General features: G+C 47.2%; 1 protein-coding gene across 1 annotated transcript in view; it reads left to right on the forward strand.

The window, feature by feature from the left end:
• The first annotated feature begins 4,176 nt into the window (after positions 1-4,176).
• The window catches only part of LOC138448430 (NACHT, LRR and PYD domains-containing protein 12-like), a 434,278-nt gene continuing 426,107 nt past the window's right edge, over positions 4,177-12,347 (forward strand). Inside the window, exon 1 of the mRNA XM_069604690.1 lies at positions 4,177-4,324. The gene's annotated coding sequence lies outside the window, so the exon portion shown is untranslated. The remainder of the gene's footprint in view (positions 4,325-12,347) is intronic.

Raw genomic sequence — 12,347 nt, forward strand, 5'->3', positions numbered from 1 at the left:
GCCTAAGATCCTGTATGGCCTTGAAGTATATGACATCTCTACCATTGATTAGGAATCTGCTTAAGAAGCACTTATCTGGAGAAGAGTTCTTCGTATGCCTAGCTCCATTCCACACGCAGTAATGTGATATGAACTTGGCCTGGTTTCTCTGAAAGCCAGGGCTTGTTGGCAATATTTGTCTCTTTACAGAAAGATGTTGGTCCCCTGCAGAGAATCACTATACGAAGACCTGGAGACCATCAGTTCTGAACATGGTTTGGTGACACTTGGAGAATTAGTGGCCTTTTGCACTGACTTGATGCTTAAATGTGGTGGTGGACTTGATTGGTAACCCCTATGGAGTAAAAAGAGCCTTATACGACGGGGACTGGGCCAATCCAGTGGATGAATTCCATCGACATGCCTCAATGAGTCTTTTTAGGGGCGATTACAAAAGATGAGGAACACTGGCCCCCTTTCTGTTGATTTACTCTGAGAAATCTACATGTCAGCTTTTTCTGTGATTCCGCTGGAACATAATTCACCCAAAGGAGATCCTATTGTGATATATCTTGATAGATGAACAGTTGTTATTTTGTAGATTCAGAAAACAACGGCAATCATTAGAACACTTGCTGTTGGACTGTCCATGGTTAATGGGACTCTCGTGGAATGTTTTTAGAAAGCATGCTCTGAAATGTATAAAATCCAGTTCTGAAAGTATGTGGAATACATGTTTATCTGGATCAACTGCATCCATCGTTGTCGCAGTTGTGAGATTTTTTACAGAACTGAACATGGACAGTAAAATCGACGATTTAGTCTTTTGATTAGCCTAATATTGTGTTCTTTTTTTAGTTTAATTTCTTATGAGAATTTTGACTGTTTTACATAAATGAATTTAAACTAAATTGTGAATCACATGTAAAAATGTGTTAACGGTTATTGTTTTAAACAAATAACAATAAAAACATTTAAGTACATTGTTGAGTTGCCTGAATGAGAAAGTGAAATCTTTCAAGGAATCCTCCAAATACTAGACTGCCTATCTGTAAAATACAGATTGCTTTTAAATGGTGTTTGCAAAAATAAAAATGCAATTCTGTTGAGCACTGTCTAAAGTCACCCTAACCAACCTCTCTCCTATAATATTCAATGCACGACATGCAATGGTGTTTTTTAGAAGCCTAAAAAGCCCTCCCTTGAAAAGAAAGTGAAATACTCAAACTCTTAAATAGAAACAGACCGCAGTCCACACCATGCTACTCCTTCACTGAGAGAATTCCAGTGGCTGCTAAAGAGCACCAGCAGGCCTCTCCTATACATAACAAGGTGAATCTGCCTGCCCAAGCTCATTTGCCCAAATCTCTTAAAAGTTTGGGACGTTCAGTGGATCCGGAATAGGGTGAACATTCTGGTAAGTCTGTTACGGACACATAATTCAGCCTTAGGTGCAATCGTCTTGGTCAGGTTATATTTGACATAGTTTGTCTTGGAATCTCTTCTGTGTTAAAGATGGTCTTATTCACCCTGTGTAAGTGCATTGTAACACCTATCACTGTTTTTGAACAAAGAACATGTGTCACGTCATTTTTAATTCACTCTTAATGAATGTCTTGGGGAACCAATGAAGTCAGGTAAATTGTGTAATTTGTTTGTTGCATAGTGCAGATTTTATTGGATTACACTAACAGTACATTATTATATCTATGTTCTTTTCCTAAATTAGGGAAGATATTATAAACAAGACTAGTCCTGATAGAGTTGAAGGAGGGGCACTGTTGGCCTTAAAACAGAGTAAAAGACCCTTAAAACCCCTATTCGTGTCATTGAAAACCCTGTAGACGTGGTATGTTTATGTTTGATGAGTGTTTGCACTTTCCGTTTTCAAGCAATAACTTAGTTGTTTTTCTTCGGTCGACAATGGCACAACTGCAATTGCCCACAATTTATGAAATATACACAATGTATACATATAGTTTGTACAGCAAGAATAAGGAATGTGGCATGGTGGTTTCATTTAACTATCACACAGAAATAAGTATTTCTTTGGTAGGAAACCTGGTCCCTTTTTTGATTTACAGGGCAATACTTGCATATTTTGCAACCAAAGAGCCTGAAAATCTTACACAGTGGTAACACTCGCATATTTTGGGCAGATAGAATATGAAAAGGTTTTACAGTGGCAATATTGGCATATTTAAGAGTACTGCATTATAAGAATAGTCTATAATGGCAAAAATTGAATATTGTGGGCACTGAGAGCATGACAATGTTGTACAGTAAAAATACTGTCACATTTTGGGCATAGCCAGCATGAAATGGATTTACAGTAGCAGTATTGACATACAAGGCACATACACCCCTTGTATATTCTCCGGAACAAGGTAAAGTATAATTATGGACCAGATCGGACAAGCAGGTTCCACGGCCACATCAAAGTAAAGTTCCAACTGAGGTTCAATGTACGTAGATATGCACCACTTCGGTGGATACCAGGTGCAGGCACGGCCGGCCACCCGCACACAATCACCTCCATAAATCAGACGAAAACACAAAGCACAACATCTCTGCCATCAGAATGCAGGTAAGTCTCACAACAATTTGGTGTGGATGGTCACATAATGAGTCTTGCGCACTCTCCCATCCACATGCCTGACCATCATGGGTAGCTTACTGGGTCTCGGCCATCCCACCCAATTTCCTATTTGGCCTAATGCACACAAGCATTGAAACTCTTCTGACAATTTTACCATACCATGAACTTCGTTCCCCCCGAGGGCTTTCCCGCCACAAGCGCATTGAGGCCATATTAATGGAATAAATGTGCTCTATAAATGACAAACTACTACTACTACTAATACCACTACTAATACCACTATTATGCCGCACAGCCATTATGAACATGTTTTATTGTGGCAAAACTGGCAGATATATGGAAAATGACAAATGGATGAGTTCTTACAATGGTAATAGTCGCCTATATTGGGCACAGCCAAAAGGGCATTTTTTGCTTACAGTGGCAATACTGGGGTATATTGTGGAAAGAGACATAATGAAAGTGCTGTTTAGGGGCAATGCTGGCATAGCTAATGTGGGCACAGGCATAATGAATAAAGGTTTACCACAGCAATGCTGATATATCTTGTGGGCAAAGGTATCATGAACATGTGCTTTACAGTGGCTGTGCTAGCATATGATGTGGACCCTGTGATCATGGAAGTCTTCTTTACAGTAGCAATGCTGACATATACTACAGGCACAAGGATCATGATCATGTTTGTAGCAATTCTGCCATATATTGTGGTCACAGATATCATGAATATGTGTTGTAATATGGGTGTGTGTACTGTTGGTGACTTGGCATACGTTGTTTTTCAAGTGTGACCCTACAGAACTGATTGTAAATTGTATGTTTTTTCATAGTTTTTTTGCAAAAAATGTGCAATAAAATGCACCATTCTAACACATTATTTTTCATAATGTTCTTGGTGGGCGAAGTCCCTGCACCTACGTAGATTGGTTCAGGCCCGCTCACTACGCTTAATCACATCCACCAACTCTGAGGGAAATATTAATGCCGCCCAACTAAGAAAAAATCACCAGGATATACTTTGCTGAGCCCAGCGAAAGTGTATTTAAAAACATTGCAAACTAGAAGTAAAGGAGCACAGACTGTAAAGGTGTGCAGAGCCCCTTAAAGGTCTTAAAATGAACTGTAAAAAAGTTGGGTCCCTGTTAAGGTAGAGACATATCCACATAGAGGCTCATCAAGGTAAAAGTCCAGTCCTTTAGTTTATGTGTAACAGGTTTCTTGGCAGTGACCCCCCAGCACCTCATTCAGCTAACTGACTAGTGTGGAACCTGGAACCCCTGCTCCCCTCAGACCTCAGGTTCCATGTGCTGGGGGCCGCTGTCTTGTATCAGATCATTTATATTGTGCAGTAGTTCCATGCAGTGCTACAGCAATCCATGAAACAGATCCAACTAAAGCATACCCATGAAATCACTCCTAACAGTCCCATCACTACGGGAAGTTGACGATTCCGTGAATTACTTTTCTGAAGCTGTTGGTCAAATGCAAAGTGCAGCTTGGCAACAAAACGTTCTCGAAATGAACGCAGGCTTTTACCATCTGCAGACTCGTGATGTATGAGGAGTCGTTCATTGCACTCGCATTCGATACATTGCTCCGCCTAGTTGTAAACCTGGGGTGGTATTACAGTCTGGACTTTGAGCGCTCTTTGACACCCGGTTCACTGTGGCACCGAGAGCGTTGCGTTGCCTCTTTAACCACTTCCTGGTTGTGTAAGGCAAGTAGTTGGATGCCCTCGCGACTCCTGAGGTAAGCAAAGTTTTAACGAAATTTGCGACGTCGGTTGTGATTTCTGAGATAGATAGAAAGTATCTTGCTTTTTCAATATATTGAGCTCTTGTGGTCCCTCGGAGAATAACCTAAGTTAACAAAAATACATGATTGATTACTGAAAAGAGAAAGTGAAAGTGTTTTGAATAAATTATGCCCCAGCAGCTTCCTTCGCATAACATAATACGTCTCTCCGATTTTTTTAAATTCAGGTTTTGACACGAGATATGTTTCAGGTGTAGCCTTTTCTTTTCCTGTGATGCGGTTTCCCGAAGTTATCCCAGGTGTTATTACACGGGCGGGGTTCATGGCGACACGGCAGTCTGCACAGCGGCGGAACGAGGTTTCCACCATGCCAGGAATGCTAAACCATTACAGTAACATGCGCGCTCAAAAAATCTGCGCGTGAAAAAACAGGTCCTCTTAGCCGTCGGTCACGGCTAAAGAAGGCAGCATCCAGTACCAGTCCAAACAAAAATAATAGCCATTAACGTTATTATTGATATTATTATTATTATTATTCCTATGTACCGCATGCCACAAACCCTTTGTCTCTTGGCGCTTGAGGAACCACACAGCACATTTCAAGTTATTTTCCAAACTCTTTGCAGTGCAGTCGCCTGTAGCATCCGCAAACACATCTCTTGGTCACAGCCATGACGCAATTGGGATTTGCATGAGCTAAATGGGTCTAGGCAGGTTGGGATCGCGCGGGAATTGTTTCTGAAAAATACATTTTAAACGGTTTTCATGTAGGGATATTCGCACCTACATGTAAAAATAAGCATTGGCAATGCCAACAGCTTTGGCGTTTACTGCTGTTCTTTGCATTTTGCATTTATAGGCACCGGGGTGCATTGAGGTGAGTGCAACGTTTTAAAGGAGGATGTGATAGCGGGTGCAAGTGTGCAATGAAATGACAAGGGGACTAGAGCAAGGGAGGAAGCCATTGATAGAGGGTGCCGATGATGAGCAAGAGCAAAATGTGAGCGAGAAAGAGTGAGAGGGTAAGAAATAAAGCGAGAGTGTGAGAGGAAGGATGAGAGGGCGTAGGGAGAGCGAGTAAGGTGGGAGGGTGGGGGAATAGAGAGGATGGGGTGGGATAGGGTTGATGTGTATGGGAATAAAGGGTGTAGGGTGGGTGGCGCTAGAGACAGGGGTTAGGGTGCGTATTGGGGGCTAAGAGCGGGGTAGGGTTGAGAAGAGAAAGAGGGTGTATGATGGGTGAATCGGGTAGAGAGAGAGAGAGGGGATGGGGTGGCATGCAGTAGAAGGGGATATTGTGGGTTGGTGGGGGTAGAGACAGTAAGGGTATTGTGGATGGGAGAAGAGAGAGTGGAGGTAGGGGAGGTGGGTGGGGATAGAGAGATGAGGTTAGGATGGGTGAGGGTAGAGAGAAAGGGGATAGGGTGGGTGGGGTAGAGAGAGTGGGGGTATGAAGAGAGAATGGGGTGGGTGTGAGTAGAGAGAGTGGGGGTACAGAGGGGATAGAGTGAATGATGTAGGGTGGGTCGATTGGGTTAGAGATAGTAGGGGTACAGAGTGAGGGTAGGGCGGGTGGATTGAAAGAATGAGGTAGATTGAGTGTATGGGTGTAGGATGGGTGGGGTTAGAGAGAATGGGGGTTGGGTGGGTGGGGGTAGACAGAGTGGGAGTAGGGCAGGTGGAGATAGAGAGGTGGAGTTAGGGTGGGGGTAGAGAGAGTGAGAGAATAGGTTTGATGGGTGTGGTAGAGTGAGGTTGGGAACAGAGAGTGGGGGTAAAGTGGTTAGGGTTAGAAAGAGTGGGGGTAGAGAGAGTGGGGGTAGGGTGGGACGGTGGGGGTAGAGAGAGTGTGGGTAGGGTGGGTTAGAGGGGTTAGAGAGTGGATAGGGTGGGTGGGAGTGTGGATAGGAGGGGGTAGCGAGAGTGGATAGTGTGGATGGGAGGGGGTAGAGAGAGTGTGGATAGGGTGGTGGGGTAGAGAGAGTGGGGGTAGGGTGGGGTAGAGCGAGTGGGAGTAGGCTGAGTGAGTGGGGGTAGGTTGGGTGAATGGGAGTAGGCTGGGTGAATGAGAGTAGGCTGGGTGAGTGAGTTTAGGGTGGTGGGGGTAAAGAGAGTGTGGGTCGGGTGAGTGGGGTTCAGAGTGGGGGTAGGGTGGGTGGCTGTAGGCTGAGTGAGTGGGGGTAGAGTGGGGTACAGAGAGTGGAGGTCGGTTGGGTGGGGGTAGAGATGGTGAGGGGTAGGTTTAGTGGGTGGGGTAGAGAGTGTGGATAGGATGGGTGGGAGGGGTAGATAGAGTGGGGTTAGGGTGGGTGTAGAGAGAGTGGGGGTATGTAGATAGAGTGGGGATGGGTGGGAGTAGAGAGAGTGGGGGTTGGTGGGTGGATTGGAGTTAGAGAGAGTGGGGGTAGAAACAGTGGGGGTAGGGTGTGGGGGTAAAGAGAGTGGGGATAGGTTGGTTAGGTGTTGAGAGAATGGGTGTAGGGGTAGAGAGTGGTGTTGGAGTGGGTGGGTGTGAGTAGGCTGGTTGAGTGGGGGTAGGTTAGGTGAGTGGGAGTAGGCTGGGTGAGTGGGTTTAGGGTGGTGGGGGTAAAGAGAGTGGAGATAAGGTGGGTGGGAGCAGAGAGTGGGGGTCGGGTGGATGAGGCTCAGAGTGGGGGTAGGGTGGGTGGGAGTAGGGTGGGGGTACAGGGAGTGGGGATAGGTTGGGTGGAGGTTGAGAGAATAGGGTAGGTTGGTTGGGGTAGAGCGTGGGGGTAGGGTGGCTGGGTGGGAGTAGGCTAGGTGAGTGTGAGTAAGTTAGGTGAGTGGAAATAGGCTGGGTTAGTGTGTGTGTAGGGTTGTGAGGGTGGGGGCAGAGAGAGTGGGGTATGGTGAGTCGGGGGGTGGGGGTAGAGAGAATGGTGATAGGGTAGGTGGGTGGGGATAGGGAAGTGGGGTTATGGTGGGTGTGTGTAGAGAGAGAGAGTGGGGGTAGGTTGGGTAAGTAGAGTGGTGGGGTCGAGAGAGTGGGGCGCTTTCAGAGGGAGTGGGGGAAGAGAGAGTGGAGGGTAGTGTGGGTGGGGTAGAGAGAGTTGGGGTTAGGACTCGTTCTCCACAGGGTGGAAGACGGAAATAACTCTTTATTTCACAACAAAATGTCTTCAAGCTCAAAAACCCTGAAGTGAGTCAAATCTCAGGAAAAGATGTGGCGGAAGAGCGCTCGCCCTTGCTGGGCCTACCTTATGGAACCATCTTCCTGTGATGCTCAGAAGTGAAGACGCTCGCATCAACTTTCGAAGACAGCTAAAAACCTGCTCTTCAAGAAAACGTTTTAACATTAGACTTTGAGGCGCTGTGACCCTGCACGCCTAGTATTTCTGAAAGCCGAGCCTTACTCTAGCATTGACCCAATTCTATGTCATGCACTTATTGTTTTTCGCACGCCACTCTTGCCTTCTTCGGCACTTCTGACATGAATGTTCCAATGCTTTGAATGATCTGTTTCCCCACCCACCAATAGGTATGGTACAAACAATATTACATATTAATAAATAAACACATACAGTGAAGCACAAACAAGGACACACATGGGGTAAATCTCCAGTGACACGAATGTGGGATCTTGCTTAAAATGGACCCTATTGTCTAGTCAAAAATGTTTTCTAACTTGAACCTCACAATGTTCATCTAATGCAAACCATTCTGGTCTTCCAAAGTGCCTTTTGCCTGCACGTGTGCATTTTGATCTTATTGGTGGTTCCGTGCACCTAGAAGCCGACTATTTCCATCTTAAAGATGATTTACGCCTGCGCCCCTTATTTGATGATGCTATCTGCAGCTGGTGTATTGACCAACTGAGCTATCGAACTAGTCACTGGAGTTAATCGTTTTGAGAACACAGGCTACAGGCAGTGGAGTAACTTTGCTTAAAATGTTGGGGGGGGGGCATGACATCTGAAGAAAAGGTGCTCCAGCCAAATGAATGGGCACAAAATGGTGTGCCATGAAATTCGGGGTGGACAAACACCCCTCTCCCCCCGTAAAATTACGCCCATGGCTACAGGGTTATACTTAATCAGATATCCTAGCCCTGAACACTTGCGGGTTGGTTTGAGATGCATAGCAACAGAGTTGAAACATGAGGAGGCATGGCAAATCACAGTGGCAACCACAGCATTGCTTTTCAACACAGCATGGAAAGGTGGTTTGTCTAGTGATGGAAAAAGTGCAGGTGAAGGGCGTACCCAGGGGTGGACGGGCCTATAGGGCACTCTGGAGATTTCCCGGTGGGCCTCTGCACCCTGGGACTCTTTTGTGTGGTATTTCCAAATGTTCTCATAGGAAAAGCATTGGGCCTGCTGAAAATGTGTCATATGGGGCCACTTTGAACTTTATTTCCAGGGCCTCTTTTGGTCCCCAGTAATTATTTCCAGGGCCCCTATTAGTTCCCAGTCCAGCCCTGGGCGTACCTGCTAATCAGGTCCCTGTCATTTGCTGCCAGCAGGGGGCGCAGGAGGGCCAGGCCCTCCCAAGGCTACCCGTTGTGCCTCTAGGCAGGAACCCTTGCCAGTGGTGTTCAACACCATTCGGAGGGAGGTAGCACGGGAGAGGGATTTGGCTCTGAATGTGCTGCAGCCCCTTCAGAGCGATTAACATTCGGAGGGGCTGCACTGCAGGAGGCCCAGTTAGGATTTGCTTGAGGACGGAATTTAGTGCTGATATCGAAGGTTCACTCAGTTGTTTTAAAGATTTATAACTATGAGCATGGGGGTCCATATAAGATTCTTCCAACAAGCCTGAAGATGAAAAAGAGCCGCCCGAGTCTTTCCAGGCGAGGCAGACATAAAAGCGACTCGCGAGGAAGAGTTCCTGGGTGCGACTGCTCCCACACTGATATTTCCTGCTCATCTACAGCAATAGCGTCTTGAGGAAGTCTCCTTTGCACGCAGCAGCTGGAACATTTTCAAAATGCATTGACCCCCTTAGTGCAACAACTTCTTGCTCCATAAAAAGTTGCGGTTGTGATTGTAAAATACAACTCATGGGGCCTCATTACATGGACGGCGGTAACCACCGAGTCCACATTGGGAATGGCGGAATTACCGCCCTATTCCAAGGTGTGTGGGGGAGGTAATTCCCCATTCACCATGGCCCTTCCCCATTCCTATTTTTGCCCCCATAGGGCTCAATGGGAATGGGGAAGGCGGTAATTACGGTACCGCAAATTGCGGTACCGTAATTACCTCCTAGGTCCCTTTGCGGGTCCCATCCTTTCCGGTTGGTAAAACCAGCCGTTAAGGTAGGGTCCCGCAAAAGGAACCTCGTAGTAAGGCGGTAAGGATTTACCGGCACTGGTACCATAGGAAGATCTCCAACACTAATACTACGGGCCTCATTATGAGGATGGAGGTAGCCTTGCCGGTAAAACCGGCAAGGCTACATCCAAACTGGCAAGAAAATCTGGCACCCGCAAATGGGCAATTACCGAGGTTTTCTGGCCCCGCCGTACCCGGTAATTGCCCTTTCACGGGTGCCAGTAGATCCCCATTCCCATAGGGCTCAATGGGTATGGGGATGCCTGTAGCACTGGCACGATTCATAACAGTGCCGGTGCTACAGGCTTGCTGTGCTCGCGGGTGCCTTTCATTCCACCAGGGCAGGCCTGGCGGAATGAAAGGCAGCCACGAGCACAACTCGGAGTTTGCCGGTCCAGATACAACAGTACCAGCAAGCATACCGGTACCGTTGTTACCGGACCGGCAACCTCATAATGAGGCACGATGCCTTTAGCAAGAAAGCTGTTATTTTCCGTTTAATACTGGTCGATGTTAACATACAATTATTTAATCTGTCACCAGTGGTCAAAGTGTAGGAAAAGAAGTAGTGGAACTATGTTCCCTGCTAGCCTGCCCCGCTCTCCACAAAACCCATCGCCAAGACCCCTGCCACGCACCATACAAACACCCAAACCAATGTGCCTGTTGTTTAAGGGAATTTTCATTGCAGTGCACTGAAGTTCAAGTTTCAACTTCTTCCTACACTGTTATTTTAAAACGTAGCCATTGCGGAACGTTTTGTTTTTAACGTAAAATGTAATAAAAAAAAGTAGAGGAACACCGCTTCCAAACACTCGGGCCCACTTCGACCACTGTCTGTCACTAGATTAACAGTGCAGAGAGTGGGACTGGGAGCTGTGTCCCTTAGAGGATCCGGCCGCCAAGAGAGTAGTTGGGCTATTGGGAGTTTCCCGCTTGTGATGTCGTCACATGACTCCCTAGTCACGTGTGAAGGAACACGGGGCAACAGGAAGGGGAGGGACGGGATATGATGTGGGGTAACCACTTCGGAGACCGTGTGAGGAAATAAAGGATGTGTTGAACGAAGGCTCCGCGTCTGTGCCTTATTTCAGGGTGTAACGTTTTACACATCTTGACACTGGCGACGAGGAACTCACGCAGCGAACACACGGAAGCGTACGGCGTACGGCGGGTGGAAGAAAATATACACTCCCCGCCAGCTGAGACTCTCCTAGAAGTCCGAGCGAGGTCTCGTAAGCATCTGTCAACGGCGACAGGTTGGTCAGCGGGTGGAGCGCGTCGGCTCCCCGCGATTGTCACACGTGGTGCGCGAGTGGAGCGCAGTCGGCTCCTCGCGACCACTCCAGAGTGGCAGAATCATCCGTGAGTTGAGCGCGTAGGTTCCTCACACACAGGCGCGTGAGTGGAGCGGGTCGGCTCCTCACAGCGTTTTCCCTCACCAGCAACGTGTAGGAATTCCACGGGTGGAGCGCGTCGGCTCCCCGCGACGGCTCCTTTCTGGGAAAGGATTTGGCCCGCGAGTGGAGCGCAGTCGGCTCCTCGCGCTGAAGCGTGTGAGCGGAGCGCGTCGGTTCCTCACAGCGCTTCCCGCCAAAAAGGAAAGGCAGCAACATCAGTGGGTGGAGCGCGTCAGCTCCCCACGCTCACACAGGTACGATCAATTTAAAGAGCACGCAAGTGGAGCACATCGGCTCCGTATACAAACACCACACGGAACATCCACCATCATCAGGCCTTCAAGTAAAACGTATTAATCTGTCATCCACTACACTTATTGAGTGCGCAATTATACTTTGTCTGTCATGCTGGATGACTCGTCTGAGGAATCACTAACAGTACAAGTAACTCCCGCCAAAACAACACGCACAAGCATGACGGACGGCCTGATATCACAACTGCCCCCCAATTTTGACCTGAGCGACACCAGTACACTGGGACCAAGGTGGAAAAAGTGGGTGAGGGATTTCGAAGTATGTCTCAAGGCGGTAGGGCCTTTGGAGGATGAAAGGAAGCACAGTTTGCTCACACATGCCATAGGATCAAATGTGAGAGACATTCTTGATGAAATTCCTGAAGATGACATAGACACTTACACCAAATTAAAGACAACCCTAACCAATTACTTCACGCCACACACAAACGTGGACTATGAGCGTCACATTTTCACACCACTAAACAACTGAAAGGTGAAACAATGGATGCATTTGTGATGAGATTAAGAATAAAGATGAAACACTGCGATTTTAACAACTACTCTAATGAGGAAGCCCTTCGCTCACAGATAATTGTAGGGTGTGAAAGCAGTGACTTCAGAAAACGACTCCTACAAAAGCCTCGAAACCTGGAAGAGATTCTACGCCTGGCTCGATCCGAGGCGGCGCTAACAGCACAGGTGGAAAGTCTTGAGGGCATCACCATCATTCACGGGAAGCATGAAAATCTACACAAACTTGAAAGCACCACCAGAGGGAACACAGATCCATTTTGCTATCGTTGTGGACATGAGTATCCTCATGAAGGCACCTGTCCTGCCATGGGTCAAATTTGTTCTGCCTGCGGGGGAGAAAATCACTACAAGGCTGTGTGTTTCATCTATCGCAGCAAAGTGCGAGGAAGTGGAAGACATAGACGCTCCACTCCAGAAAGAGAAGTGAGGCGTATGAGTCCCAGTCGTGAGTCACACTACCATAATGACACAACACGCCGCCGACAACGAGAAG

Source organism: Ambystoma mexicanum, chromosome 1p (genome assembly GCF_040938575.1).
Source record: "Ambystoma mexicanum isolate Mex_15411 chromosome 1p, UKY_AmexF1_1, whole genome shotgun sequence".
Taxonomy (NCBI): domain Eukaryota; kingdom Metazoa; phylum Chordata; class Amphibia; order Caudata; family Ambystomatidae; genus Ambystoma; species Ambystoma mexicanum.